At 39.8% G+C, this 6,744-nt stretch overlaps 1 non-coding gene across 1 annotated transcript; it reads left to right on the top strand.

Annotated features, from left to right (window-relative positions):
* The first annotated feature begins 6,425 nt into the window (after window positions 1-6,425).
* On the top strand, window positions 6,426-6,532 carry LOC114380601. Its single transcript, XR_003659777.1, has one exon. It is a non-coding gene; the product is annotated as a small nucleolar RNA R71 (small nucleolar RNA).
* The last annotated feature ends 212 nt before the right edge of the window (window positions 6,533-6,744 follow it).

Raw genomic sequence — 6,744 nt, 5'->3', positions numbered from 1 at the left:
TCCCGTGTTTACAATTAAATCGAATACACACCAGAGATTGCTCTCTGAACAATAGAGATCAACTCCACACACTATAGAGATCAACTCTACACACACTCTAGAGATCAACTCTACACACTCAGGTCCAACACTTGATGTTAGAGTAACATCAAGGTGGCTCACAAAACACTCAAGTCCCAAAACTCACAAAATAACTCTTCAATCCCGGACTTGGTACAAAACTCGTGCAGCCTTCGTGTTTATATAGCAGTGAGCGTATCTGGGCTGCAACTTCTTGTGCTGGATGAGATCTATCATTCTTCTGAAAAATCTGCACTTAAAGATCTAAAAGATACAGTTTGATCTTTTAGTTTTTATCTTTAATCTTTAATCTTTAATCCCTGAACGAACTCTTCTAGTTTGTAATTCGAACTTTAATTATCTTTTAATTCGTTCCTAAAGATAGATCATCTAATCTCTTGCTAACTGCACAATAATCTGTTAAAGATATAACAGATTTATGTGTCCAGTATTTTCGGGCCAGATGTCCTGGACATCGTATCCGACATCGTGGATCCTGCAGCTTCAATGCTTTTAGCAACTCCAGTATTTTCGGGCAGGATGTCCTGGACATTGTATCCGACATCGTGGATCCTGCAGCTTCAATGCTTTTAGCAATTCCAGTATTTTCAGGCAGGATGTCCTGGACATTGTATCCGACATCGTGAATCCTGCAGCTTCAATTCTTCATTTGACATTTCATCTTGCCTTGTGCATTGTGCGGCCCGATCTGATTCCTTGACATAACGTTGGACATCATGTGCAGTAACTCCAGCTTTCCTTCATTGTCTAAGTGCTTATGTTTTAACAAAATCTTAGCCAATCTTTTAAAGCTTAGTAAAGCTAAGCACTAACAATAGGCTCAAAGGGGCTATCAAAGGAATTAATTCAAGGTAAGTCCATTTGGCTATAAGCTTATAAGAACGAAATTGCCTAAATCATTTCCAAATATGCATGTGAATTAGGAAGCATCAACAAGAATCAAGCCAAGGCTATTGTGCAAGCAATCAATGGGGAAAAACACACCAAAAGATTATGATGATGGATGGCTCGAATTCTCACAAAGGTAAACTTATCACTTTCAAATTGAGCTTTCAAAACTATCATGACATGTAAAGGAAAAACAAGGATTTCAAGTCACAAAATGTCAAGAGACTTTTATTTTCAGAACAATTACCCATTACTTGAACATATCCTATAATTCAAAGACAAACATGCAAATTTAACACAACAAAACTAACAAGATTAAACTAGAACCCAACAAAACTAACAAAATTAAACTAATTTAACACAACTAACAAAACCAAAACCAAAGAACACACTCCCCCCATACTTAAACAACACATTGTCCTCAATGTGGCACAATTAAAAGATTAAAAGCAATTAAATCATCAAATAGAATCGGACAAACGTAATAAAAGTAAAGAAGGAGATAGGAAAGAAAAATTCCCTAAGTCATGGTAGAGGAAGAGTAGGGTGGAGTAAGGAAGTCTCTTCCACCACTACGTCCACTAAAGAAGGGTTTGTGAGAAATGGCTTAAGTCGGTGTTCATTGACCTTGAAGCTCTTGTTTGTGGAGTCGCTTTTGATCTCAACTGTACCATAAGGAAAAACATTAGTAACAACAAAAGGACCAATCCACTTAGACCTCAACTTACCACTCATGAGTTCAAGCTTAGAATTATACAATAACACTTTTTGCCCAACCATGAAGTCCTTCTTAATTATCATGCTATCATGGAACTTCTTATTCTTTTCTTTGTAGAACTTGGCATTCTCATAGGCTTCTAAGCGGATCTCATCTAACTCACTCAGTTGCAACTTTCTTTCTTCACCAGCTTGATCCATAGAGAAGTTCCAGGTCTTCACTGCCCAGTATGCTTTGTGCTCAATCTCCACTGGAAGATGACATGCCTTTCCAAAGAAAACCCGATAAGGAGACATTCCTATGGGTGCCTTGTAGGAAGTCCTATGTGCCCAAAGAGCATCATCTAGCCTGGTACTCCAATCTTTCATGCTTGGTTGCACAATCTTCTCTAAAATTCTCTTGATCTCCCTGTTAGAAATTTCTGCCTGTCCATTGGTTTGGGAGTGGTATGGTGTGGATACCCTGTGGACAACCCCATACTTTTTAAGCAAGGCATGCATTGATTTGTCGCAAAAATGGGTTCCTTGATCACTAACGATTGCTTTAGGTACTCCAAACCTGCAAAACAAATTAGATCTGACAAAATCTACAACAACCTTAGCATCATTAGTTCTAGTGGGCTTGGCTTCCACCCATTTTGAAACATAATCAATTGCAAGGAGAATGTAAACATAAGCAAATGATATAGGAAAAGGGCCCATGAAATCTATACCCCAGACATTAAACACCTCACAGAATAGCATAGGTTGCTGAGACATTTGTTGTCGCCATGTAAGTGCACTTCCTGCTCTCTGACACTGCTCACAAGTGCTACAAATCTTCCACGCATCTTTAAAGATGGTGGGCCAATAAAAGCCACAGTCAAGCACTTTGCGGGCTGTCCTTTGAACACCCAGATGACCTCCTGGTGCGGAAGAATGACAGAACTGCAGGACTGAGTCAGTCTCATGATCTGGAATGCATCATCTAATGACCTGATCACTGCACAATTTCCACAAGTAGGGGTCATCCCAAATAAAATGCTTAGCATCACTTTTAATTTTATCTTTTTGGGCCTTAGATGCTAAGGGAGGAAAAACAGAAGCAACTAAATAATTGACAATGTTAGCAAACCAAGGAGTAGAAAGAGAATCAGAAATACTATACAATATATATAAATGATCATCCGGGAAATCATCCCGAATGGGTGAGTCCTCATCAGACACATGTTCGATCCGACTCAAATGATCAGAAACTAAATTTTGTGCTCCGCTCCTATCACAGATCTCCAAGTCAAACTCTTGGAGCCAGAGCATCCATCGGATCAACCTAGGCTTTGAATCAGCCTTCTACAACAAGTACTTTAAAGCTGCATGGTCAGTATAAACAATAATGCGAGTACCAAGCAAATAAGAATGATATTTATCAAGAGCAAAAACTATGGCTAGTAGCTCTTTCTCAGTAGTAGTATATTTTGCTTGGGCAGCATCTAAAGCCCTAGAAGCATAATATATCACCCTAGGCAATTTATCAATTTTCTGAGCAAGGACAGCCCCCAATGCATAATTTGATGCATCACACATAAGCTCAAAAGGGGCTGTCCAGTCAGGTGCCTGGATGATAGGGGTGGTAGTCAGTGCTCTTTTGAGGCAATCAAAAGCCTATTTACATTTATCATTAAAGTCAAACTCCACTTCCTTTTGCAACAAGTTGGATAGTGGAATGGCTACTTTGCTAAAATCTCTTATAAAGCGCCTGTAGAATCCTGCATGACCAAGAAAAGATCGCACCTCTCGCACGCAAGAGGGGTAACGCAATTGTGAAATAACAGAAATTTTTGCAGGATCTACTTCAATTCCCTTATTGGAAATAATGTGGCCTAAAACTATACCTTGCTCAACCATAAAATGACATTTTTCAAAATTTAGAACAAGGTTAGTTTCAGTGCATCTATTTAAAACCTTTTCCAGACTATCCAAACAAACATCAAAAGAGGATCCATATACAGTGAAATCATCCATAAACACCTCTATGCAATTTTCTAAAAAATCACTAAAAATACTAATCATGCACCGCTGGAAGGTACCAGGGGCATTGCACAGGCCGAATGGCATCCTCCTATAGGCAAAAGTGCCGAAGGGGCAGGTGAATGTGGTCTGTTCCTGATCCTCAAGAGCAATAGTGATTTGCATATAACCAGAAAAACCATCAAGGAAACAGTAGTGAGATTTACTTGCCAGGCGTTCAAGCATCTGGTTAATGAATGGCAGTGGAAAATGGTCCTTTTTGGTAACCTGGTTCAGCCTCCTATAGTCGATGCATACTCTCCAACTGTTCTGCACCCGAGTAGGAATCAACTCCTCCTTCTCATTTTTTATCACGGTGAGGCCGGTTTTCTTTGGAACTACCTGGACGAAACTCACCCATTGGCTGTCGGAGATAGGATAAATGATTCCAGCTTGCAAAAGCTTGGTTACCTCCTTCTTCACTACATCAAGAATCACTAGGTTGAGTTTTCTCTGTGGCTGTCTTACTGGTTTAGCCCCATCTTCTAAATTTATTCGATGCATACATGTGGATGGGCTAATACCAGGAATGCCCGCCTGGGTCCAGCCTATAGCTTTCTTATGCTTCTTAAGAACTGATAATAGCTTCTCCTCTTGCTCATCAACAAGGGAGGCAGATATAATTACAGGAAAACTTTTGCTATCATCCAAGTAAGCATATTTTAAATTTGATGGCAGAGGCTTCAATTCTGGTGTGGATGGCTGGATAGTGGTAGAAAGAGATGGTTTCTCAGCCTGTACCTCATAAAGAAAGTCAGAGGTATGTGTACTTCCTGAAACATGGTTAGTTCTATCTGACTCTATAAAATCAATCTCAAGAGGTAAAACATCAGCAAACATGTAATCAATATCAAATTCAGATTCACTCTCAGCGTCAAATTCAGACATATGATCAAGTACAAATTCAGATTCAATGCATAAAGAGTGACAGTCATGCAGATTAGAATGAAGATCAGTCATGTATTCATCAATAATATGGTCAATTATTTCAACACGAAATACAGAAAGATCTTCAGATGGGTGTTTCATAGCATCAAGAATATTAAAATGAACAGCTATATCACCAAACTTCATAGATAGTGTGCCTGCATATACATCTATCTTAGTTCTAGCAGTTTTCATAAAAGGTCTACCTAGAATGATGGGAACTGATCCTTTAGAAAATCCCTCCTCCATATTCACAATATAAAAATCAACAGGGGAAACCAACTCACCAACTCTAACTAAGACATCCTTTATGAAACCAGCAGGATAGGCAACACTTCTATTAGCTAAATGAATTACCACATCAGTTGACTGCAAAGGACCTAGAGATAGAGAATTAAAAATAGACAGAGGCATATCACTAACAGAAGCTCCTAAATCTAGCATGGCATTGTCAAACTTATTGTTCCCTATAATACAAGGTATGTTGAATGTACTTGGATCTTTACATTTTTCAGGTATTTGGGGAACATATTTACCAATCAATGCGGAGACATTTCTGCCCATACTAATTCTTTCACTTCCTTTAAGCTTTCTCTTATTAGTGCACAACTCCTTCAAGAATTTAGCATATCTTGGAATTTGCTTTATTGCATCCAGCAGAGGTATGTTTACCTCTACTTTCCTAAATGTTTCCAAGATCTCCTTCTCTGCCTCTTCCATTTTTTTGTTGGAAATTGGTCTTGGAGGGAATGGAAGAGGGAGATTTACCTGCATAGAAATTGTTAGGTAACTTACTCTTTAAATTTTTGTCATCATCTTTTTCTGGAGTAGAGTGAGGTTGGGCAGGTTCATTGGCGGATGAGGAAGATGCTACTGGTTGAGGTCCTTGACACTGCTTTCCTGACCTCAATGTAATGGCACTCACATTTTTGGGATTTTGGACAGATTGAGAAGGTAATCTATCAGAATTCTGGGACTGTTGTTGATTTAACTGTGTAGCCAACTGTCCCATATGATTAGTTAAGCTCTGAATGCAGGCTCTGGTCTCTTGTCGAAACTGCATGTTTTACATAGTCATTTGCCTCACAAGTTCTTCAAGGGAAGGTTGCGGAAGGGCCTCAACTGTTTGCTGTTTTTGGGGTTGTTGCTGTTGTTGTTGTTACTGGATTGGTGGAGGAACGTATGGTCTGCTTGAGCCAACAACATTTTGAAAATAAGGTTGTTGTTGTGAAGGATTCGACCATCTAAGGTTGGGATAATTCCTCCATCCGGGATTGTACCTGTTGCTGGAGAGGTCATAGTTATTCTGTTGTGGCTGATTTTGTTGCTGAGGTTGAGGAGGTCTGTTGTAGATGTTTGCAACATAAGCTTCAGGCTATTCAATTGCTTCAGATTGTTGCCCAGAAGGGCAAAGGTCTGTGTGGTGGTCGGCAGAAGAGCATAAACCACAGAGTCTGGCGACAGGTGCAGATTTTTGATTCATGGCCAGTTGGGTTACCAGGTTAACCAAGGCATCTAGTTTACCTTCAAGCTTCTTAGTCTCACCTGATGAAGATGAATTCGTGGCTACTTCATGCACTCCTCTAATGACAATAGCATCATTTCTGGAACTGAATTGCTGGGAGTTGGAATCCATCTTCTCAATTAAATTTCTGGCTTCAGCAGGGGTCATGTCTCCAAGGGCTCCACCACTGGCAGCATCTATCATACTTCTCTCCATGTTGCTGAGTCCTTCATAAAAATATTGGAGGAGAAGCTGCTCAGAAATTTGGTGGTGAGGGCAACTAGCACATAATTTTTTAAATCTCTCCCAGTATTCATATAGGCTCTCTCCACTGAGCTGCCTAATGCCTGAAATATCCTTTCTGATGGCCGTGGTCCTAAAAGCATGGAAATTTTTTTCTGAGAATACTCTCTTGAGGTCATCCCAGCTCGTGATGGACCTTGGAGCAAGGTAATATAGCCAGTCCTTTGCCACTCCCTCTAAAGAATGTGGAAAGGCCTTCAGAAATATGTGATCCTCCTGGACATCTGGTGGTTTCATGGTGGAGCAGACAATATGGAATTCTTTCAGATGCTTGTGTG

The sequence above is a fragment of the Glycine soja genome, chromosome 12 (assembly GCF_004193775.1).
Source record: "Glycine soja cultivar W05 chromosome 12, ASM419377v2, whole genome shotgun sequence".
NCBI classification, from domain to species: domain Eukaryota; kingdom Viridiplantae; phylum Streptophyta; class Magnoliopsida; order Fabales; family Fabaceae; genus Glycine; species Glycine soja.
This window is presented reverse-complemented; position numbering and strand designations above follow the sequence as displayed.